Below are 26118 nucleotides of genomic sequence, written 5' to 3' on the forward strand. Positions count from 1 at the left end.
TGTCACTTCGAGGGGTAAAAAGTATAACTATTGCACTGTGTTGTACAGCTGAAACTAATTCTAAAAAATGTGTATTTCATAATAAAAAAATAATTTAATAAAAAAAATTAAAAAAAACAAACACAGGAGCCATAAGTCATTTTCACAAACTGCATAGCATTTTTGAACTGTTAATTATTTCTACATCAGATGATAATGACAAGCCATATAAAGCATAATAAATTGAAATAAAAACAGTAAGACCAGGAGCCTGAATGCAAATATATTAATATCACTGACATGATTTTTAAAACATAAAGTATAGTAATTTCATTGAAACAAATCTGAAACATATGTGTGGTCCATTAAAAATAAAATGTAACCAATTCACACTAATATATATATAATATATATAATATATATATGTATATATATATATTATATATATATTAGTTTTATGATAAAATATAGTACATAACAGCTCTCCTATCAAATCAAGATTATTAAAGACACTTAGCTAAGGTTCCTTAAAACATGGTATAGTACAGGGCAGGGGTTGAGTGGATGGGAAACAAAACCACCCTCAGTTTTCAAATTTTCATATATTCTGTCATATATTCAAAACTCACTTATTTTTTAAGAGACAGAGAGAACATGGTCCTCTCATATTTAATGACAGTTTACATGAAAACAGGTACAAGGAAAGAAGAGAGTGTAAAAAACAGGGGCAGGACATAGGGCATCTAGGAAGACCAAGGTATGGACCTGGGACTCAGCTGCTGCTATGTCCCAACCTTTTGATAAACAACCTTGATGCCTTGCACTCTCTACCTCCTGTTTTCTCTGAAATCAAAAGAGATTTCTTAAATTCTCTTGGTTTTATACTGATTTTCCTGCTCTTGAAAAGACAATTAAATAAGCAGTATTTTAAAGTTGGGATATAGACTCTAGTTGTTAGACTCTGAAATATCAGACTTTAGGCTCATAGGTTATTAGGACTCTTCCAAAAATGCTCAGAATTAGGATATAAACAATTGATCGACCCATATGTGTTAACTCATGGTTGCATGTATAATTAATAGAAAAGCATTAGAAACAATATTAGAAACAATATTAACATAAATAGCATGCACAGTACCTTTTGATAAAAAATGGAGCACACAAGATCCTTGACAGCAGATAAAGATAGTTACTAGGCTTCAATGGTAACACTCTCCTGTGTAAGGCCAATTTGCAGTAGAAACGAAATTGTATGCACTGAGCCTCTGGAGCTGGTGAGTGATGGTGCACAGAAGCTTCTATTAGAGAGTCAGGAAGAGAATCCTGTCTTAGGACTTGAACATGGAGAAGGAGCTTGAAGCACAGCAGGAAGAGATGCAGATAATACAGACTTCTGGGCTGATGAAGGGGAATTGTTTGCAGACATCTGCCTTTCTTTAATCTTTTAAAATAGTTGTCAATTCATTTTCAATGGTTATGAAGACGCTTTTTCAAATCACAGTAGTAAAAAAAATGACTGTACGTTTGGATTTAGTTGAAAGCTTCTTTTATTTCCTCTTTTAAGCTACTCATGCCGATGGCTGCAAGTTCTACAACTGTGAGTTGAATGCACAAAAGGTCTTACTTCCCTTAATATCAGTCCCATCAAAAAAGTCTTGGTTTTAGGACCATAACCAGGGATTTGTAAAGGAGTTAACATCACTGAATTATCCTCATCAGAAAAAACGTTGACATTGCTTAATTACTAATCATCTATTTTCTTTTAAGTCTATTCTTGTCTCTCTCTTTTAGTTTCAGAAAATACATATTGAATAAAAGTTCTTTTTCTGTCAAGATGAAATATTTGTTGTTTTTTTAAAATAAATGTTTAGGTTTAATCTTTTAATCTATTTAATACTTATCCTTTGGTTTACTGATTTGAGGGGAAACTTTCTCAAATGTCCACACCTTAAATCACCTTGTCAAATGTCTTCATTTGCATTTTGGGGAGTAAGTTTTTCCATTATGAAATACAAATATTTTAAAAATAGTACAGGCATATTTCCTTTGGCAAATGAGTCGATTGATAAAAGTTGATTCTTTCTGAGATGTAGTTAGCAGAGGAGGGCTCCACCAGCCATGCCTTCCTGCATTTGGATCTCCAACAAGGTGCCAGTGAGGCTTCATGCGCCATGAAGGATGTCAACTTCTGACCTCTTTGACTTTTGAAAATTGAGTTATAATGTGTCTTGGTGTAGCCCTATCTGGATTCAGCCAATTTGGGATTGTCTGGACCTCATGAATCTAAATGTTCAATTTTTTCCCTACATTTGGGCAGTTTTCAGCCATTATTGCTTTAAATATGCTTTCTGTCCTTTCCTCTTCCTCTTCTCCTTCTGGAATCCCCACAAGGCAAATATTATTCTTTGTATTGCATCCCATAATTCCCATAGGTTTTCTTCACTCTTTTTCATTCTTTTTTCTTGTTGCTCCTTTGGGTAAGTTCCTGTGTTCCAGGGTGCTGATTAGTTTTTCCTCATGGTTGTGTTTAGTTTTGAAACTCCCTGTTGAATTCTTCAGTTCAGTTATTGTATTTTTCAACCTTTGGATTTGTTTTTTGATGGTTGCTATTTTGTCATCAAACTTCTCACTTTGTTCATTTATTGTTTTCCTAATTTTGCTTAATTGTCTGTATATGTTTTCTTGTCATTCACTAAACTTCCTTAAGAGGATTATTCTGAATTCTTTGTGAGACAGTTCATAAATCTCCATTCTTTAGGGTCAGTTATTGGAGCTTTACTTAATTTCCTTCAATGGTGTCATATTTACCTGATTTTTTAATCCTTAATTCCTTAGGTAGCTATCTGCACATTTGAGTAATAGGACTCTTTTTCCAGACTTAACATGTTTTCTTTGGCAGACACAGGTCTGCACCAGTCAGTTCAGTTTGGGTTTCTGGATGTGTCTGCTGGTAATCTTTGGGTAGATAGAGCCTGCTGTTATGGCCTGTATTTGAGTGAGGCAACTTATCGAGCTCTGAAGTCAAGGATGAGGGGGTGTGTGCCCCTGGCTAAGACCAGTTGGGTAGGACTGCTGGTTTGCTTCCCTCACCAAATGAGGCTATAGGATGGGTTCCAAGGTTGTTTGAATTCTCTGGTCAGGCTAACTAGATGGTTGGGACTGGGCACTATATTCAGTAACAGATGAGGCTATTAATTAATTTCCCTGCCCTGGCAGGGCAGCAGGCCAGGGCCCAAAGACTGTTATAGCTTGTTTAGGGGCCTGAATCAGGCCTGATTGTGCACTGAATTCCCTGGTCAGATGAGGCCATTGATTTTGCTCTTCAGATGGCAGAAACCATTAGCTGTGCTCTCTGTTCAAGTGCCACTGTTCATAGAACTGTTGAATGGGCTACACAGCTTCCCATGTGCTCTAATTAGGCTTGCTTTTTGGACAGGTGGAAGACTGTATTCAGAAATGAGCAGGGATATTAATCAGATTTCCTGCCTGGACACAGCAGGAGAAGCAGCTCTAAAACTGGTAAAGTGTTTTGTTTGTTGTCTTAACTCAAGCCAAACTGCACCCCAAGTTGCCTGGACCCTGGCTAAACAGGGCCATTGGCTTTGTTTAATAAACTGTTGGCTCTGTCTGCCCTTCCTTTGGCTCAAGGGCCACGGGGCAGCACAGCTTCCTGGAGTTGTCTCCAGCTCTTTTTGTCAGATGGAGCTAGAAGAGTGTCTCCACAGCAGGCAGGGCTATGTCTCAGCCCCCTTGCCCGGAAGGGGTGGGAGAGGATGCTCCAGGCTACTTTCAAGTTCCCAAACATGCTTTCTACTTGGGAGGGGCTGGGAGCTACCCTCAGACTTGGTTATGAATTAATCCCTGCATTGCGCATAGCAGGGAAGCCTCCATGCCTAGTACTGACTTTGCTCTGGGGTAATCAGTTCTGGCCACACACTTCTTAGCTTAAGTGCCAATGGGCCAAAAAACTTCTAGGAGTTGTCACCAACCTTTTGGTCAAATGAGCCTGAAATGCACTCTCCACAATGGGTAGTGTTATCACTCAGTATCTTGCCTGGGCCTGGTCAATCCAGGCTCTAGGGTCGACAATACTCATTTGAGGACCTGAATCAGGCAGATCTGCACCCTGCCAAGTTTTCTAGTCAGAGTGTACCCTTGTCTTTATTCTGTAGACAAGCAAAGCTGCTGGTGGGATTTACTATGAACTTGGTCTACCAAGATCCATATGCTGGTTTTTGTAAGCCCCTACCCTCTTCTCTGTAACAGTCATATTCCCAGTAGCCGGGCCCTACAGATTCCCCTGCAGTCCTCGTGGTGCAAGATCAGAGTAGGGGTTCCCACAAAGTGACCCACAATGCTGGGTGACACTTGTTGGCCCCCTGTGTTCTCTTTTCCCATTGGAGGAACCAGAGGCTCAGAACTCAGAGACCTCTTTGTGTGGTGATGCACTGTCCCTGGGTAAGAGCAATGCGATCAACATGTAGCTGCTCCTCTTACCCTTCTAATGCAGTCTGTCTTGGTCTCTGAGGTGCAGGTGGGTGCTTCAGCCCCATCCCCATGTTCTAGGATTCTCTCAGGGGGGTCTTGTTCTTGAATAGATGCTAGTTGCTCTTCTTGTGTGGGGAAATGAAGTCAGGGATGAACTATGTCACCACCTTGGTGACATCATTCTGAGCTTCAATTTTAATATCTGTAAAGTAGAGATAATACTTTCTGGTCAAGGTAAAGATTAAATAAGACAATAAATGTAATGTGCTTTGTAAATTACAGATCAGTTTAAAATTCCAGTAAATATTTATGAAGTACTTGCTATAGGCCAGGTATTATTTGTGATACAATGATGTGTAAATAGTCCCTGGTCTCAAAGAGTTTATAAAATTAATGAGTTGTTACAAGTGGTGTGGCATAGTGAAAAGAGCATAGACACTGTAGTCAGAGACTTATGTTCAAGTCTTAGCTCTAATAAATCTCAGCCAAAGGATGTTATTAAAAAATTCCCACAAACTTATTGCACTTTAGTTTCCTGATGTAAGTTGGAAATAATGATAATTGCCCTACATTACAAAACATGATTTTTGTGAGGATAAGATGATATAATCTATAATAATAAAACCATATTTATTATGAAAGTTAAGTAGCATATGGAATATTCTGAGATTTATAGCACACCAAACTGTTACCATGTCTTGACATACACAAATCAATAGATGTAGATGTTGGTATGGACACTGTATATTCATTTTTTTCACAAAAAGCTTTATTGAGATATAATTAACATACCATACAATTCACCCATTTACAAGTAAAGTATTCAATTGAATGGTATTTGGTATATTTACAGATATGTGTGACCATCACCAGTCAATTTTAGAACACTTCATCACCGCAAAAGGAAACCCCATGTGTTCATGGATTGGAAGACTTGATATTGTTAAGATGGCAATACTCCCTGAAGTGATCTACAGATTTAATTCAATCTCTATTAAAATCCCAGTGGTAGTTTTTGCAGAAATTGAAGAATTCACCTTAAAATTCATATGGAATTTCATAGAGAGGGGGAATGGAATCAATGGAATTGTAATAGATAAGCATGATATCGGGGGTGGGAGGGCAATACATGGGGGGAGGGGCGTTGTTACTCTGTGAGGGTGAAAAGGATAACTATTGCATTGTTCTGTACACCTGAAACTAACAATAAAAATTAAAAAAATATATAAAAATAAAAAAAAATTAAAAAAAAATTATATATAACATAGCTTTATTTTTCATATTAAACAGGATTTTAGGCCTCATTAGAAACTAATATTGATACTATTTTAATGAAATAAAAATGATTGATTTTGCATCTCTAAAAAAAAATTCATATGGAATTTCAAGGTAATGAGAATAGCCAAAATAATCTTGACAAAGAACAAAGCCAGAGGTCTCACACTTACAGATTTCAAATCTTATTACAAACTTATAGCAATGAAAACAATGTTGTACTGACATAAAGAGAGACATACTGACCAATAGAATACAACAGAGAACCCATAAATAAACCTTCACATATATGGTCAAATTATTTTCTACAAGGGTGCTCAGACCACTTAATGGGCAAAAGACAGTGTCTTCATTACATGGTATTGGGAAAACTGGATATCCACATACAAAAGAATGAAATTGTACCCTTACCTTATGATATATACAAAAATTAACTCGAAATAGACCTAAATGTAAAAGCTAACACTATAAAATTCTTAGAAGAAAACATAGGGGGAAAGCTTCATGACATTGGTTTTGGTCATGATTTCTTGGATATGACACCAAAAGAATAGATAACAAAAGTAAAAAATAGATAAACTACATCAAAGTTAAAAACATTTGTGCATCAAAGAATAGAATCAGTAAAGTGAAAAGGCAACCTATGGAATCAGAGAAAATATTTGCAAAACATATATCTGAAAAGGGTTTACTAGCCAGAATATGCAAATAATTAGTAAAACTTCAGAAAAAAATGACACAATTAAAAAATGGACAAAAGATGTGAATAGACATTTTCCATAAAAGATACTCAAATGGTCAGTAAGCACATGAAAAGATGCTCAGCATCACTAATAATTGAGAAATGCAAATTAAAACCACAATGAGATAGCACCTCACACTCACTAGGATGACTACTATAAAAAAAAATAAAATAAATATTGGCAAGGATATGGAGAAATTGGAACCCTTGTGCACTGTTGTTTGGAGTGTAAAATGGTGTAGCCACCGTGGGAAACAGTATGGAGCCTCCTCAAACAAACAAACAAACAAACAAATAGACAAACAAATAAACACGAATTACTTACATGATCCATCAAATCCATTTCTGGGTATAAATCCAAAAGAATTGAAATTAGGGTCTCAATGTCATATTTGTACACTCATGTTCATTATAGCATACTCACAGTAGCCAAGAGGTGGAAGCAATCCAAGTGTCCATCCATGGATGGATGAATTAAAAAATTGGGGCATATACATACAATGGAATAGTCAGCCTTAAAAAAGGAAGGAAATTCTGACATGTGCTCAACATGGATGAACCTGAGGACAGTAGGCTAAGGGAAATAAGCCAGTCACCTTAAAAAATACTGCATGATTTCACTTCCATAAGGTATCTAAAAGAAACAAATTCTTAGAATCAGAAAGTAGAATGGTGGTTGCCAGGGACTGGGGTATGGGGGAAAGGAGGAATTATTGTTCAATGGATATAGAGTTTCAGTTTTGCAAGATAAAAAACTTCCAGAGAGCTACTGCACAACAATATGTATACAGGTAACAGTACTGTACTATGTACCTAAAAATGGCTGAGATGATAGATTTTATATGTTTTTACCATAAACAAACAAATAAAATTTCCAGTGCACATGGCTTGGTATGACAGAATAAGGAGGTATTCTGTTTAAAATAAAAAAAAATGGTTAAGGTGGTAAATTTTATGTTATGTGCATTTGACCACAACTAAAAATAAAAAATAATACCCTGAAACCTTTCACTTTCACACACTTATCGCCACATCCCTATCCCAAACCCTAAGCAATCACTAATCTAATCTCTATAGATTTTCCTATTCTGGATTTTCATATGAATGAAATCATATAGTATGTGGTCATTTATGACTGGCTTCTTTCATTTAGTGTAATGTTTTCAAGATTCATCCATGCTGTAGCATGTATAAATACTTAATTCTTTTTATGGTTAAATAATATTTAATTGTATGGATAAAACAAATTTTGCTTATCCATTCATCTGCTGACGGACATGGGTTGTTACCACCTACTGGTTGTTAAAAATAATGCTGCTATAAATATTCATGTAAAAGTGTCTGTGAGAACACATGTTTTTATTTCTCTTGGGTATAAAAATATGAGTGGAAGGAATTGCAGAGTTATGTGGTAATTCTAGGTTTAATCACACGAGTAAATGCCATACTGTCTTACAAAATGGCTGCACCATTTAACTTTCTCACCATGACTGTATATGGGTTCTCATTCTTTCACTTCTGCTTGTTTATTATCTGATTTTTTTTTATTTTAGTCAATTTTTGTGGGCGTAAAGTGGTATCTCATTGTGGTTTTGAGTTGCATTTCTTTAATGATTAATGATGCCAAGCATCTTTTTTTTTAAAGATTTTATTGGGGAATTGCGGGGAGGGGAACAGCGTTGAGGAATCAGGAAGGGGAACAGACAGGTAGACAAATTGCTGTTTTTGTTCTTCAGTCTAGTTGTGGAGGACGTTGCTTCACGGGCCCATGTTGGTATCATCATTGCGCTCTTCCCAGGTGAGGCAATCGGTCGCCGGTCATCGGTCGGCCGCTCACAGTGGCTCCCTGCAGCTCACACTGGCTGCTGGCTACTCATGGTAGCTTATAGCAACCCAATGCCACAGGGGCTGCAGCCTACGCCGTCACTGGCGACTCACAGCAGCCCAGCTCCAGGTCGAGCTGTTGTTCATCATCTTAGCTGTAGAGGGCGAGCGTCACTGGCCCTCAATGTGGGATCCGAACCACAGCCCTGCTGCTCAGAGCTGGTGCTCCCAAGCGAGCTCTTAACCAGCTGAGCCACTCGGCCGGCCCCTGCCAAGCATCTTTTCATGTGATTTTGGCCCTTTGTATATCTTCTTTTGAGAATTGTCTATTCAGATACATTGTCCATTTTTAAATTGGGTTGTTTTTTTATTGTTGAGTAGTAAGAGTTCTTTATATGTTTTAAATAAAAGTTCCTTGTCAGATACATGATTTTCTAATATTTTCTCCCATTCCATGGATTAGTTATCTTTTCATTTTATTGGTGGATTCTTCTGAAGCATAAACGTTTATAACTTTGATGCAGTCCAATTTATTTACTTGTTCCTTGGGCTTTTGTGTCATATCTTAGTATCCATTGTCAAAAATCCTAGGTCAAGAAGATTTATCCCTATCTTTTCTTCTAAGGTTTTAAAAAAATGTTTTACCTTTGTGTTTTTAATCCATTTTCAGTTAACTTTTACATATGGTGTGAGGTAAGTGTCCAATTTCATTTTCATGTACGTGGTTATCCAGTTATGCCAGTACTATTTTTTGAGAATACTATAATTTTCATCACTGAATGGTCTTGGCACCCTTATCACATATCAGTTGGCCATAAATGTATTGGCTTATTTCTGGACACTCAATTCTATTACATTTATCCATATGTCTATCCTTTTGCCAGTAAGACATTGTCTTGATTATTGTTACTACTTGATTATCTTAAGTTCTAAAATCTGGAAGTGTGAAGTCCCCTAGTTTACTCTTCTTCAGGATTGTTTTGGTTATTTTGGGTCTCTTACAGTTCCATATGAATTATAGAATCACCCATTCCCTTTCTACAAGAAGCCAGTTGGGATACTGATAGGGATTGCATTGATTCTGTAGATCAGTTTGGGGATTATTGCCATTTTAACAATGCTAAGTCTTTTGATTCATGAACATGGGAAGTTTTTACATTTTAGACCTTTAATTTCTTTTGAAAATGTGTTGAATTTTTCAGATTATAAGTTTTGCACTTCTTTTATTAAATTTATTCTTATGAATTTTTTAAATGCTGCTGTGAATGGAATTTTTTCTTCATTCATTATCTGATTGTTTATTAAAAGTGAGAGGCAAATACCATATGATCTCACTTATATGTGAAATCTAAAGAACAAAATAAACAACAACAACAGCAAAAAAAAACAGAAACAAACTCAGATACAGAGAACAAACTAATGGTTATCAGATGGGAGGGGAGTTGGGGGGCTGGGTGAAAAAGGTGAAGGGATTAAGAAGTACAAATTGGTAGTTACAAAATAATCATGGGGACATAACGTACAGTATTGGAAATATAGTCAATAATATTGTAATTACTATGTATAGTGAGTGCCAGGTGGGTTCTAGACCTATCAGGGGAGATCACTTCATAAATTATATAAATGTCTAAGCACTACGTTTGTACACCTGAAACTAATATAAAATAATATTGAATGTCAACTAAAATTGGAAAAAAAAGAAAGTGTATTGCAATACGATTTTTTTTTTTTTAGTGGAGCCATCCTGCCACCTGTTGGCAGCTCAGCGGCAGCTCAGCTCAGGCCCAGCATCGAACCGCTACAATTGATTTTTGTATACTGAGTTTGTATCCTGCAACCTTATTGAACTTGTTTATTAGTTCTAATATATTTTAGTGGATTCCTTAGAATTTTTTTTATGTATAAAATCATACCACCTGTGAATATAGTTTTGGTTTTTCCTTTCCAATATGGATGCCTTTTATTTCTTTTTCTTGCGTAATTATCTGGCTAGAACCCCAAGCACAATGTTGAATGGAAAGGGCAAGAGCAGACACCTTTGTCCTATTCCTAATTTTAGGAATAAAAGCATCCAGTATTTCCCCATTAAGTATGGTGTTAGCTAGTTGTTTTTGTTTTTGTTTTTGATGCCCTTTATCAGATTGAGGTTTCTTTCTACTCCAAATTTGTTGGGTGTTTTTATAAAAAAACGGTGTTATATTTTGTCACATGTTTTTTCTTTGTCTATTGAGATAATCATGTGATTTTACTTTTTTTATTGATATGATGTGTAACATTAATTGACTTGGGAATGTTAAACCAACCTTGCATCCCTGGGATAAATCCCAATTAATTATTATGTATAATTCTTATTAAATGTTTCTAGATTTTATTTACTAGTATTTTGTTGAGGATTTTTGTGTCCATATTCATAAGAGATATTGGCCTATACTTTTCTCTTCTTGTGATGTCTTTGTCCAATTTTGATATCAAGGTAATAATGGTCTCATAAAATGGGTTGGAAAGTTTTCCCTAGTCTTCTATTTTTTGGAAGAGTTTGTGAAGAATTGGTATTAATTCTTCTTTGAGTGCTTGTTGAAATTTAGTCATGAAGCCATCTGGGTTTGGGCTATTGTTCATGGGTAGTTTATTGGTAGTAGTATTACCAGTAGTGTTGTTATTACTGATTAAATCTCTTCACTTGTAGGTCTATTTAGATAGTCTATTTCTTCTTGAGCCGGTTTTGGTAGTTTGTGTCTTTCTAGGAATTTTTCCATTTCATCTAAGTCATCTAATTTTTTGGAGTAACATTGTCATAGTATTCCTTCATAATCTGTTTTATCTTTGCAAAGTTGACAGTGATGTCCTTCTTTCATCTTTGATTCTAGTAATTTGATTATTTCATGGTTAAACTAACTAAAGTGTTGTTAATTTAGTTCATCTATTCAAAGAACAAACTTTTGGTCTCATTGATTTTCTCTATTGTTATTCTATTATTTATTTCATTACTTTCTACTCTATCTTTATTTCCTTTCTTCTGCTTACTTTTGGTTTAGTTTGCTGTTTTTTCTCTAGTGTTTTTGGTGGAAAGTTAGATTATTGACAGCTGTAAATCGTTCTCCAAATACTGTTTTAGCTGCATCCCATAAGTTTTGGTATGCTCTGTCTCTATTTTCATCCAATTCAAAGTATTTTCTGATTTCCCTTTTGATTTCTTCTTTTACCTATTGGCTGTTTAAGAATGTATTGTTTGGGGCGGCTGGGTGGCTCAGTTGGTTAGAACGTGTGCTATGAGCAATAGGGTTGTGGATTCGATTTCCATGGGGGCCAGAGAGCTGTGCCCTCTGCAACTAGATTGAAGACAATGACTTGAGCTGAGCAGCCGCTGAGCTGTCAGTGGGCGGCCAGGTGGCTTAGTCAGTTAAAGCATGTGCTCTTAACAACAAGTGTGCTGGTTCAACTCCCACATGGGATGGTGGGCTGTGTCCCCCACAACTAGATTGAAAATGGTGACTGGATTTGGAGCTGATCTGTGCCCTCCACAACTATGATTCAAGGACAACAACTTGACTTGGATGGGTCCTGGGAAAAACACATTGTTCCCCAATAAAGTTTTTAAAAAAAGAATGTATTGTTTAATTTCTACATATTTGTGAGTTTCCCATTTCTGTTTTTTTTTTTCATTTTTAAGGTTTTATTGAAGAATTGGGGAGGGGAACAGTGTTGGGGAATTGGAGAAGGGGAACAGTGTGTTTTTCCGGGATCCATCAGCTCCAAGTCAAGTTGTTGTCCTTCAATCTTAGTTGTGGAGGGTGCAGCTCAGCTCCAAGTCCAGTCCCCGCTTTCAATCTAATTTCAAGTTTGCTAATTCTTTCTTCTGCCAATTCAAATCTACTGTTGTGCCCCTTTAGTTAATTTTTTATTTCAGTTTTTGTACTTTTTAACTCCATATTATCTATTTGATTTTAAAAATAACTTCTATGTCTTTATTGATATTCTCTATTTGGTGCAATACTGTCATTATACCTTCCTTTACTTCTTTAATCATGCTTTTCTTTATTTCTGTGAATATATTTATAATGATGTATTCATTTCTTGGGGCTGCTATAACAAAGTACCACAAACTGAATCATGTAAACAGTAGAAATTTATAGTCTACAGTTTTGAAAGCTAAGAGTGTGAGATTAAGGTGTTCCTCTGAAGGTGCTATGGATGAATCTGTTTCAGTCCTCCTAGCTATTGTCAGTTCCTTGGCTTGTGGCAGGGCAACTCCAATCTTCAGATGGCATTGTCTTTGTCTGTCTGTCTAAATTTCCCCTTTTTATAAGGATGTAAGTCATGTTGGGTTTGGGGTCCACCTTACTCCAGGTATGACCTTATCTTAACTAATTTCATCTTCAATGACCCTATTATCATAATAAAGCTACATTGTGAGGTACTAAGGATTAGGACTTCAACATATGAATTTTGGGGGGACACAATTAAACTCATATATATTTTGTTGTTGTTGCAACTAGACATTTTAGATAATATATTGTAGCAACTCTGGATACTTTCCCCCTCCCCACGGGCTTGTTATTTTCTTATTTATTTGTTTATTGCCTGGCTGGAATTCTTTTAGTGAAGTCTACTCCCCTACTCCTAGGTTAATCCTCTGACATTGTCCTCAGGGAGTCACACCTTTGGGTATGTCCATAGTCACTCTGGGATGACAATAGTGTTGGCAGCATTCAATTTTCCTCTTTAGGTTACCATACCCAGTTATTAAACTCCACTAATTGCTGGCTGGTTGTCCTATTGTTTTTTTAACAGGGCCCTGGAGCATAAGTTGCTTTACAAACTAATCCAATCAAATTGTATCTCATTGGATGAAATGGTTTCTGAGGTCAGTGTTTGATATCTGTTCTCACCCTAGCTGGCCTCTTCTTAGCTGTCCTACTCCCTGGTTCCCTCCTGTGAGCTTGCTGGCCTATAGTCTAGGTTGTATTTTCATTAGCTCTACAAATGTCCTCCCAATTATATTTTACCAGCATCCACTGTTCTTGAGAGCACCCTCAGGTTTAAATTTCTCCTCATTTTGTTGCAAATGAAGTCAGTTCCTTTTGGAAAATATTTGGAACTTTTTTATGGCAAAACCACTGTGCCAGGGCTCTGGAACTGGGGTTGGGATAATGGGAAACTTAAAAGAATGTCTCTCTGAATGGCATTCTTACTCTAGTAGTTGAGTACTTGGTGGGTGGGAAGTAGCCTGAAGCCCTTTCAGCTTGCCTCGTGTGGTGTAGAACCACTGCTTCATGAGCTCAGGAAGGGCTATCAGTGTACCATGTCCGAGGTAAAGCTTCTGTTCCATTAGCGGAGGTTGGTCTCCACTTCTTTGGTAGACCCCCTCCTCTCTACTGTACTTGTCTAAGCCTTAGCCTCAACAGTTAGCTGGGAGATGGATGAGAAACACTGAGGTCCTGCTCTTCTAAGGAAGAAATCTCTCTGGATGGGAGCTGGGGTGGAGGGAGCCCTGTGTTCTTGGCTGAAGCAGTCTGGAGCAGTTTCTACCTCACTGAGCTAGGAGTGTAACCACAGAACCAACTCAAATTAGTCCTATCCTGTTTCTAACAAGATACAGAGTTGTTTTCCAGAGACAACAGACCAAAACTGGGTCACACAGGGGAAGCATGCACAGAGGAGAAAAGTTTGTCCTCCAGTTGTACCTGAAACGAAAGTCTCACCTCCACCCACATGGAACCAAAGGACCAGGATATGACCAGAACTTGAACACTGGAACCCTTTCAGAAGCCAAGGGTCCATTGTCCAGAAAGATCCAGCTCTGAAGCCCCTTATAATATCTTACCATAAGTAGCCAAGTTCCAAATCTCTCCAATCAAAACCTGCCCCGCCAACACTCTGCATATCAGCCTGTTCCCCCTAACCTCTTACAACTTGCTCCCAACTCTGAATTGGAGAGACATATTTGAGTCTTGCCTCCTGTCTCCTTGCTGATCGACTTAGCAATAAAAGCTTCTTTTTTCAGAAGCTGGTGCCATAGTATTGGCTCCTATGTGAATTGGGCAGCAGGCTCTTGCTCAGTAACAGGAAGGGGAAGGGAGAGAGCAGTGTGGGTTCAAATACCACAGACTCACTTTTCTTAATATATTTTCATAGATTTTCTTAAATAGATGTTACTAGATTTGCTGTTTGCTTTTAGGACCACTTCCAAAGGCTTTAAATGGCTGTTTTTAAAAAGATTTCACCAGTTTCACTGGGGAAGTCATCAGAGCTGCTCATGCTGTCATCCTGGACGTGGATCTCCTGTATATTTAATCTTGGTTCACATTTATTAAAGTGGTTAATTTCTTAAAGATCTTGAGCCCATGCTAAAGCATCTGGTAGAACTTCTGAACCATCTATTCTTTTACACCCTAACAACAAATTGTATCCAATGAACTTGCCTTATAATGCAGTTATATTTTTCAAGCAATAGAAGATAACTCTTGCAGCTAATAATTTGGACCTACAACTGAATTCATTTAGTTTGTGAGTGTTAAGAGCTGTCCTCCTTTGATAATAAAAAGTGACCAAAGAATTATAGAAAACTTTAAAGCAGGCTTGGATCTCAAGGATCATCTAGTTGGGGTAGAGGTAGACTAGTACCCAAGTGTCTAGATGCTCAGCCTTGCACACTTTGAAGTTGAACATAATGCCTTTCAAATAGCAACAAACAGATTGTAAATGCTTCAGAGTTTGGAAAACATTTTAATCTATAGTATCTATATAGATATCTATATAATCTACATTGTGATCTTCACAACAACCCTGAAAGGGGGCCTGGGAAGTATACTATTATTTTCACTTCACAGATGAGGAAACTGTAGTTCAAATCTCCAATATGGAGGTAAAATGACTTAATGGTTATCTGACTCAAACCTCTTTTTTGTTTTTCCCATTAAACCAGGTTTCAAATTAGGTTCCCAAGTTGGTGCATAAACCCTCAACCTTGAGACAAAGAGTCCCACATTCTAATCATAATGTCAACATTAATTCAGAGGCATAAACTGAACTAGGAAACTTGAGACTTGGTGCAAAATTTTTAAAGCATATTCTCACTTCAAACCTTTCATGTCTGACCTGATGCTTGCCTCTTATTTCCTTCCATCCTCCTCCTTGATTGATATTCCAGATTTTTCTAGGTCTCCTTTGTTACATAAATGTAGAGTCAGTGAGGCAGTTGCAGCAGTGGGAGAAGGGTGTCAGCTCAGAAAGCATGCTCTGGGCTTCTTGATCCCTACTGGAACTACTTCATGGTCCCGAAGCCCTTTATCTCCCTGAAGAACCAAAATATTGAAATATGCTGTGGTCATCAGAAACATCTTGGGACTCAGCATATTTTCTTTGAAATATCAGACAAAAACAACAACAGTAAAACCTTGTATTGTGAGTAACTTGGTTTGCAAGTGTTCTGCAAGACGAGCAAACATTTCTAATACATTTCAACTGGGTAAATGAGCGATGTCTTGCAATACGAGTAGTTTGTTTCTGGAATGAAATATGCTCACAAACCAAGGTATTACTGTATTTAAATGTACTATGAAGGAAGAAAGCAGCTTGATTCTAATCAGTTAAATATATTTCTTACTCTTATCATACCTTGCTGTACAATCAGATAGTAATACACAGTTTGTGAAATTTTTTTTAAACTACAAATGCATGGGTAAAAAATAATCCAAATGATCACATACACATGGATTCTTCCCTTTCCTAACTCAAGATTTGATGTATTTTGAATCATATAGACCCTGGTTCAAATTTTGACTGCCACTTGCTAGTTGTGTGACCTGTAGCTTCAGGCTCTTTATCTGCAAATGGGGATAATAAAACTTACATCAAAGTGCTCTTATGTGGGAAAAATGAGATAACGTATATGAAGGAAACAGCACATTGACTAGAACACAGTAGACACTCAGTGAGTATTCTTTCTCTTCCTTTTCTTTTACAATTATAGTGAAGAAATGAGTAACCATGAAATCCTCAGAGAACAATTCAGTCTACAAGTATTTCATGGTATTGATTCTATGTAGGGAAAAATTCAGAAAAGCAGACCAGTGAGAGGATTACAATGATTAGGGAAGTCTTCCTAAAGAAGGTGGGACTTGAGTTTGGCTTTAAGAGATGGATACCCTTTAAATGGATAGTCCAGTGTATCTCAAAATCCTATATTTAAGCACCAGGATTCTGCACAATGGGCCAGGGTGTCCCACTTAAATAAAAGATAACATTCTCTCAATTTGAAATTTCCCTTTTATACCTGTCTTTAATTCTTTGACACTTGCTACAGCTTCTCTAAATTAAAATGCAGAATATGATAGTAATGAATTTGGCACGATTATATAGTTAGTTATTTTATGCTTGATAAAGTTATTTTGTGATATTCTACAAAGAGAATCATGAATTCAAGTGCTCTGCCACCTGAACACATTTAAGACTCACTGAGATGGGTGGAAAACATGAAGCAGACGAGGAACAGCATAAAGATATCTTAAGAAAAAGTATTAGATGGTATAGTGAGCCGTCTCACCTGGAGTGGAAAGCATGGGTTATGAATTAATAGAAAATAATGGTTAGGTAATAATAAGGTATAGTATTATCCTGAGTATAGTAATTTATAATTTGCAAAGAATTTACACATATCTGGGCTCATTCTGATAACAATTTTATGAAATGAAGAGGGCAGGTAACAATGTTACCATTAATACTGAAAGCTTCTAATTATTGAGCATTTACTATGCACCAGACATCATTGCTAGATGCTTTATATAGAGGGTGCCAATAAATGTATACACATTTTAAGAAAGGAAAAAACTGTATTAAAATTGTAATACTCAATATATACCAATAGTAAAAGATGAATACAAGTCATGTGTATACATTTTTTGGGCACCCCCGGTATATTATCTCTAATGCACAAATCAACCATGCACTATAGGTGTTATCTTAATTTTACGGTTGAGTAAACTAAGGCTTAGAAAGGTTAAGTCATTTATCCCAGGCCTATACCTAGAAAAGAGCAGATGCTTAAATTTGAACCTCAGGTCTGTCTGATACCAGCTCCACTACAATATTCTAACAGCATGAAAAGAAGAGAGGAAAGAGGTGAAAGGGGATAAGGCAGTAACAAGTACATGACATTGTAGCTTACCTACAATAAACCTAGGGTTGGGTCTTCCAGAAAATAAACTAGAGTAATATTTAAGTCCATTTTTTAACAATAGCAGCAATGGTGGCAATTCTGAAAATCAACAGATCCCATTTTGAAGGCCCAATTACCATACTGACGTATTCTGGGGACACTGGGGACATTTTAGAACTCATGCTCTGGAGTCATTTACCTAACCTGAAATGGGAGAAATGAAAAATTTTCTAGGTTGACATCTTTACCATTTATTGATTTTTCTCCTTGTGGGAAGCAACCAACACAAACCCCCTATGTAATGCGAATGTTTAAAGCAATTCACAAGGTGAAGCATGAGTACTTTCTATGACTGGCTCCCTACCAAGGCATTTTCTTTCCATAAGGAGAGGTCCAGAGATTGCCAAAGCCAGGGATCAGCACCAAGGCCTGCCTTGAAGCCCCATGTCCTTTTGAAAGGGTGAAACAGTCAGGATACTCGTTTAGAGGGAACAAATGGTTTCACCCATGGGACAAGGCTTGACTTGTCAATACCCTTCAGGGAGGAGATAAATGCTGACACTAGAGTGCAGACTAGAGAAAAGGCAGCATCCATTTTACCTGCCAGAGAGAATGATGCAATCTGTCATAGAATTTTGACACTTGTGGTAGGGAAGCTTTGTCACCCCTTCCCTACTGGAGGCATATTTAAAACCCAGAAGACATAGTAAAAGGCCTCTGAGAAGCCTGAAAAGATGACCCTGGGTCAAGAAACTAAAGCTCATACAACTTTACTCATAGGAGAGTTCCTCCATTCTGTGCTTACAGCCACTAACTAACTCATATTATGATTTTAAAACATTTTTTTAAATTAAAAAATATGAAAAAACACCCTTGAAAATATTTGATTTTGGAGAAAATTGCTTTTGCAAAAACAAGAAAGATTGATACCATTTTTACTTATAGACAAAATTCTGGGTTAAACGCATTCAAAAACAAAGTAAAATAAAAACACTTATAAAGTGTCTGTTATATAAGATTCTAGGGCCTTACTACTCAAAGTGTGGCCCAGCCGCCAGTAGCATAGGTATAACCTAGGAGCCTATTTAAATGCTGAACATCAGACCTCTTAAATTAGAATATGTATTTTAACAAAATCCCAGGTAATTTTGAGAAGCACTGGTCTAGGCTTGGGAAACATTTCTCCAAGTGTGTCTTTTGATTACTTTCATTAGAATACTCCTGGGTATTAGTTAAAAAATAAAGGCTCTTGGGTTCTAATCCAGACCTACTAAATCACATCTCAGAGTGGGACCCAGGAGTGTGCATTATTAACAGGTGTATTAGGGCAGTAAATCTCAAACTTGAGCATACATCAGAATTACTTGGAAGACCTGTTAAAACACAGAGTACTGGGATCTACCCCAGAGTTCTCTAATTCAATAAGTATGGAGTAGGGCCTGAGATTTTGCATTTCTAACATATTTCTCAGTCATGTTGATGCTACTGGTCCAAGGATCACAATAAGAGAACCACTGCATAGACATAATTTTAACAAGTTTAAGTATATGGTTCTTTAGTCTAGGTTAGCAGGTAACAATGAGAAAGGGAGAAGTCAGAGGCAGGTATACCAATAGCACCAATAGCAGCAAGAAGCAACACCTGACAGGTTGAGGATGGGAGGAAACAACAGATACTATAAAAAAAAGATATAAGAAATAAATGAATATATATTTCTGAGGCTACTGAGTGTAAGTACCAAGAACCTTACGTGTCTCACTCCTACCAGTCTTCCGTGACAACCAGTCTCCTAGTCTTTGAGAGTAATCATTGTGTCTCATATGATAGTGATGTGAGATAATGGATGCTCATTAATAATGACCCCCAGTCATCAAGAAGAGGTTTAATTCTGCTTAGTTTACTGTTTAAGCAGGTAGAGAATTGTACAATATATTTTAGAAATATTTGCATTGACGGTCAACTTTTAAACACTGTTTAAGTTGTCTGATAAATTCACTTTTGAAATCCACTCTATCAATTCCAAATGATGCAGGATAAATGAAGATTATCTAAAACTGGAGTTCAGGCAATCCAAAGATGGTAATAACAATATCTAACATTTAAAAAGCAGGTTTGTTTTTTCATGTAATACTCACAATAATACTTTGAGACACATATAATCATAGTTTCTTAAATGATGACTATCTAACCTAAGGTTCAGAGAATTGTTCAGATCACATAGGTAGTTAACTGGTAGTGGAGCTAGATTTGAACTTAGGTCTATCTGACTCCATTTTTCTATAACATTCTGCTTTCTTTACAAGGAATAAAAAGCTCAGGCTGAGAAGCTGGACACGTAGACAGTTCTTCTGGGTCTCTGCAGGCCATACTCCTTGTAGAGTGTCCTGTAAGACAGGCATCCAAACTTTATTAGCATGGGCAGTTTCTTTCACTTACAGAAACCAGAAGAACTCCCTTAATGCTTCTGTGTGCCTTAACTTACAATATGCCCTTTCTCCCTCCTTCACCTCTGTGGATTTCATTATCGCCTGAAACCACTCCTACATCTTTCTACACCAATCCTTCTTGCCCTATGCTCCAATCCTTCAGTGACAACACAGAGGACTAACGGGGATAGAAGAGGCAATCAGAAATAAAGAGAGAGGAAAGACCTAAGGCCTATGTAGCTGTCTCTCCTCTCCCATTCCCTACTTCCCTAGTGCCTGGCCTGATCTCCACATCCCTCTCAGTCTGTTCCTGCTCCTATGATAAGTGCCTCAAACACTGAGGCTGGTTGATCCTCTGCAATGAAGATAAATCTCACTTATCCCTCCAAGAATTTAGGCCCCTCCATTCACACATATGCACACATTCAGTTGTTCTGAGAGGACTAAGTGAATCGGGTGGGTGCTTTAGAGTAGAAATTCTTTTCTTATCTGTCTGTTTCTTGTAGTTGTTGGCAGTTGGTATTCTTCAAAACCTTCAAAAGAACAGAGTGCTTGCTTCATTCAGGATGGGCAACTGAGAAGAGGCATTATTTTATTCCATAGTTGGTCTCAAAAGAAAGAAACTGGGAAAAATGAAAGAAGCAAAAGTTTTCTGTGCAACAGACCTACTCAAAATTCTTACCACTGCCACTTACTGTTGGATGTCTTGGAACATCATTTAACCTACCTGATTTATAAAATGGGGCTAATAACGCCTATCATTCTTACTTCACAGAATGGTTATGAAGCTCTGATGGGATAATAAATATGAAAATGCTTTGGAAGGTATAAAGGGGTACATGGATAGAAACTTTGATTGCTAATACAATTCTGTGTTCCTGGCATTTCACATGTTTCTTTGTAATCACTGTTACTACTAATGGTTAGATTTTATAGTACAATTCATTTATTCAAAATGCATTTAATGTGCACTTAATTATAGCTACTATACTAGGAATTGGGACTACAGAAATATATCAGGCACAATAATATTTCTGGGGGAATGAATCAAATCAGGTAGATTCATAGGTTAACTAGGTTTTGGTGGTGGTGGGAGAGTGGTGACTGACCTGAGAATTTAACCACCACTTTTATGCCAATGATTTAGAAATTAACTTCATTATGCTGTATATGTATGGAGCTACATCAGTAAAATGCTGAAGTACTCAGCTCCAAACTCCTATCCCTGCATAGAAACATTAAAAAACAAGTAGAAACTAGTCAGAGCCAACTTTGTCAGAACTCTAGAAAACAGTAAAATATTTACACCAACCAAGCAAACGTGGAATCAAGAAAAAGCCAACTTAAAAATTTTAAGAAAGATTTATGGTGTTTTTATTGACCCTTGCTCCAATCCCTGCCAGCTCAGCTGTGGTCTTGAAGATGGTAGGCTTACTCTCATTGTGTGATCCTGGTCCCTGGTTGCAGAGAGAGCAGACAAAACCCCATTTGCTAATTATTGTGTTAGTCTGTTCTAACCTGTCTGAGGGCTACATGAAAGACTGGTGCAAGGTGCTCATATCTGTTTTACCTAACTTGGAACCCAGAGTGGAAAGGTGGAAGGCATAGTTTGAAAACATTGTAAGGGTGGATGAAAAACCTGCAGCCGTCAGGGTCAAAAGATTACAGCTGAAAGTTCCACTTCAAGATGGAGACATAAGAAGATCCTGAACTCGCCCCTTCCCATGGACACGCTGAATCTGCAGCTATGTATGGAACAATTTCCCCTGAAAAAAACAAATAAAAATAGTGGCATAAACTCATCACATTGAGCAAATGAGAAAAAAAAAGAAAAACAAAACACAAAACACCAAAGTGGGGAGGCAAGGCTGAGACACAATTTCACAATTTTGCCATAAACTCAAGCCCTGGTGCAGCAACCCACAATCAGAGGGGAACTCACAACTCAGAGCTTCTCCCTGATGAGCAAAGGGATCATACCTCACATCAGGCACCTCAACTTTTGAGACTGGCACCTGAGGTGAGCCCCCAAAACATATAACTTTGAAAATCAATGGGGCTCATGCCCACAAGACCTGAGGGGCTGTGACAAACTAAGAAAGAGCTCTTAAAGAGCTCTCACTTGGTTTCACCTGCCCCAGAGTCTAGTGCAGAAGCTGCCCTTTGAAAAGTGCCCAGACTTTATGTAAAAGAGATTCATTTGCCTTGCTCCACCCAGTGGGCATCATCTTCACACTCCCTCTGCTGCACTCCAAAGCACCAGACTCTCAGAGGAAAGCTTCTATGCATGTCTGGTGACCCAGTTTTGAGGGCTGCCACCCAGAGGACCCCCCTTGATCACCTGGCTCTGGAGGACCAGAAGGCTTGCATTTCTGCATCCCATGGGACAGTAACACTCAGAGACACTTCTTGGCAGGCTACCACCCCCACAGCACTGCACAGACAGCAGACTAAAACACACCCCCAGCCTTTCTGTGAAAGAGACCTACTTGCTTGTTCAGAAGCTTTGGCCTGAGGGGCAGGCTTCTGGTGTGGCATGCTTATAGGGGCTTATGGAGGTGCTCTCAGGGAACAGAGGCCAGTAAATGCAATCTTTGTACGCTCCTTCTGCCTCACTCCAACTTGCTGGTATCTTCCAGAAAAGAGCTTATACTTTTGTCTGGTGCCCTGATTTTTGTGGCTACTGAGAGGGAACACCTCTACATCACCTGGCTCTGGTGGCTAGAAGCACTTACAATTATGGGTCCCACAGGACTGTAACCAATGGAGAAAGAGTTCTTAAAACAGCTACCACCCCCAGGGCACAAGAGGCAAGACTCAGGAGCTCAGTCTTTCTGTAAAGAAGGCCTGTTAGTTTGTATCACAGCTGCAGACTAAGGGGAAAGTTTCTAACTAAACACACATCTAAGGGGTGACTATAAACCTTTCCTGAGACCTCTGAGGCAGGCACTACATTGGAGCACTACCTCTGCTGCGCTCCATAGCACCAGATTTAGGAGCAGGCTTCAGAACTGGCATATATCTAGAGCAGGGGTCGGTAAAGTGCGGCTCGCGAGCCACATGTGGCTCTTTGGGTACATTCTGTCTCAAAAGTTTGCTGACCCCTGATCTAGAGGATACAGAGGTGCTCTGAGGGAATGTAAGCTGGCGGATGCCATCTTTGCACTTACCCTCTGTGTTGCTACAGCTCATTGATCTCCCCCAGAAAGGAGCATACACACTCATCTGGAGCCCTGATTTTTGTGACTGTCATTCAGGGGACACCTCCAATTGTCTGGCTCTGGTGGCCAGCAGGGCTTACACTTTCAGTCCCATAGGACTGTATATATTGTATGCACCTTTGTTAAAAGCCACTGCCTGAGGGTCTGGCTTCCAATCAGCTTGAATCTAAGTGCTGACTAAGATCCTCCCCTTTGGGACACTGACTGGTCTTCTCACACCCTTAACTACTGGAAACGACTACAATTAAAAAAGGCTGCTTGGGAATGGGTGGAAACCAAGATGGGTGTAGGAAGATTCTGAATTCACCTTCTCCCATGAACACACCAAATTTACATCTACATATGGATTATTTCCCTCTGAAAATGATCTGAAAACTAGATAAGTGGCTCCCTACAATAAAAGATAAAAGGACCACTTTGGGATGGGTAAGAGAGGCAGAGACACAGTATTGCAAAAAATCCCACCCCCAGGCAAGGCAACACACAATAGGGAGGGATCTCACCAGACAAACACTTCTTCTGGAGGAGCGAGAGGTCGGTCAGTATACCACATTTAACACCCCAAACACTGGGAACTACACTGTATAAACAAGCCCTCAAAACATCTGGCTTAGAAAATCAATGGGGCTGACATTTAAGGGACACAATGTGCTATAGGAAACTGAGACGCCTCTTAAAAGGCTCAGGTGTGGTCTCACTTGCCTTGAGACACAGTAGGGGGGGGAACCCAGCAGTTTGAAAAGTGCCCAGATTATATGGGAAAGAAATTCATTTGTTAAACCAAAACCATCAGCTGGAGGGGTGGGGGACAATTGAAATGCTCTCTGGAGACAAAGGTGCTGGTCGACACCATTACTGCAGTTTCTACCTGACCTGCTAGCACAAGCGGGTGCTAACAGTCATGGCACTATCCCACTGCTTTGCTGAAACCAGAGTGTGTGGGTGACTGTGACACTCTGTAACCGCACATGAACTTCATTTCTTTAGCATGCGTTCAGCTTTCATCCAAACTAGCTTTGTTTAGCCTGCTAGAACTATGACTCACTTGCATTCTTTCCCTCAGGTCCTCCCACTTGTACACATACTGTATGTCTGCACCATTTAATCATTAAGCCTTTAGGACATTAGGCTCCAGTCAGCATAAAACTCACTTAAGAATAAAGCTTCAGGTCTATCAACCATGAACAAGATACCATAACCAAACCTCAAACTAGAATAAGGTTTTAGTCAAACAAAGACAACACCTTGACCATACTCATATTTCATTCAGCTCCCAACTTATGAAAACTGAATGGCCTCATGGACCGCATCCCCGGAAACCAGACAGAACAATGACATGACTGACACCAGGACCTGAAGCCACGATCAACTGCCCCCTATCTTACCCCGACCAATCAGTAGAGCCCATGGCCCCAACTCCCACAGCAACCATGACTAATGATTTCGCCCTTATAAAACTTAGTCACTAGAGTCCACTGGGAAGCCAGGTTTTTGAGAGCACTAGCTCACCTGTGTTTCTGGGCTTGGAGCCAACTCCTTAAAGAAACCTTTACTTTCTTTGCTGCAAACTCCTGTTTGTGTCATGTTTGGCTTGGATGCACACAGGCAAACAGACCCTTTGAGTCTGTGGTAACAACTCCCCCACTCCCTGGATGGAGCAGGTAAGTGTGAACAGTTGTGGCATTCTCCTGCTCCCTCGTTAAAGTCTGTCATTACAAGTGGATGTGAAACCCCACAGCCCCCTGGCTGAAGCTGGCAAGCATGAGCAGTCACAGCATTCTTCTGCACCCAGCCTCAAGCCGGAGCACACACAAAGACAAAGCATTCCCTGGCTGCACTGCTGAAGCCTATGCGCATATGCAGTGAAGACATTTCCCCACAGCCTTACAGCCTTTCTAAAGTAAGCAAATGATCCCTGCCTCTATACTATATAGCTACCTTGCTAAAGCCAGTAGGTGCATACAATCTACACAGAGAACACCTCTTCATTGCCTGACCCTAGTGGACAAGGTGGCTGGCATAACTGCACTCCATGGGAATGTTACAATCCAAAATAGTTTTTGGAAGGCCTCCACACCCAGGGCACTGCGCAAACAATAGACTGAACCACAACCCCACTCTTCCTGTGAAGAAGGCTTGTTTACTTAGCTTAGAGCTTCAGCCTTTAGGATTCCCTTATACCTAAAGGTTAAGTAGACACTCCAAGGGAACAAAAGCAGGGAGACACCATTCATACCCATTTCCTTGGCCTAACTACAGTTCAACAAGTCTTCCCAGAAATGAGTTTCAACACTCATCTAGAGTCTTGATTTTGGCAACTGTTGCCCAGGGGACACCTCTCGAACTCCTGATCTGGAGGCCAGCAGGGATAACGATTGTGGCCCCAACAAGACTGTATAAATATTCATACTGCAGAAACTGCTGCCTAAGGGTCTGGCTTCCAATGAGCCTGACACTAGGTGTTAAATGAGATTCTTCCCCTTGGAACTCTGACAGGTCTTGGTACACCCTTAACAATGGGGGTATATCAAGAATAACTCAGGTGGACTAGACAATCACAAAGGTTCAAGAGAAAATCAAGAGCTAGGGAAAGAGTCAATGAGAGGAATCATCACCTATACTAGGCCACTCCTTCAAGACAGAGAAAGATAGCTGTTTTGCCTAATACATAGAAACAAAAACAGAAAGACAAGCACAATAAAATAAAGGAATATGTTCCAAACAAGAGTACAAAACAAACCCCCAGAAAAAGACCTATGGATATTGAAATAACTAATCTACCTGATAAAGAATCCAAAGTAATGGTCATAAAGATGCTCACCAAATTCAAGACAAGAATGAAGGAACACAGTGAGAACTTCAAAAAAGAGACAGAAAATAAAGTACCAAACAGAAGTTACAACTAAACTGAAAAATACACTGGTGGGGTATTTATATATATATATATATATATATATATATATATATATATATATATATATATATATATATATATATATATATATA

General features: G+C 38.6%; 1 protein-coding gene across 5 annotated transcripts in view; it reads right to left on the bottom strand.

Moving 5' to 3' along the window:
- The window catches only part of ZC3H12B (zinc finger CCCH-type containing 12B), a 248247-nt gene that overhangs the window by 58223 nt on the left and 163906 nt on the right, over positions 1–26118 (bottom strand). The window contains exon 3 of one of the 5 annotated variants that reach the window (XM_019656102.1): positions 4477–4669. The exons of 1 other annotated variant lie outside the window; for it this stretch is intronic. The gene's annotated coding sequence lies outside the window, so the exon portion shown is untranslated. Of the gene's footprint in view, positions 1–1117; positions 1404–4476; positions 4670–15406; positions 15428–21530; positions 21658–26118 lie in introns of those variants that run through there. 3 more of the 5 variants (XM_019656101.1, XM_019656106.1, XM_019656105.1) reach the window with 3 other exon arrangements.

Source organism: Hipposideros armiger, unplaced genomic scaffold (genome assembly GCF_001890085.2).
Source record: "Hipposideros armiger isolate ML-2016 unplaced genomic scaffold, ASM189008v1 scaffold_254, whole genome shotgun sequence".
NCBI classification, from domain to species: Eukaryota; Metazoa; Chordata; class Mammalia; order Chiroptera; family Hipposideridae; genus Hipposideros; species Hipposideros armiger.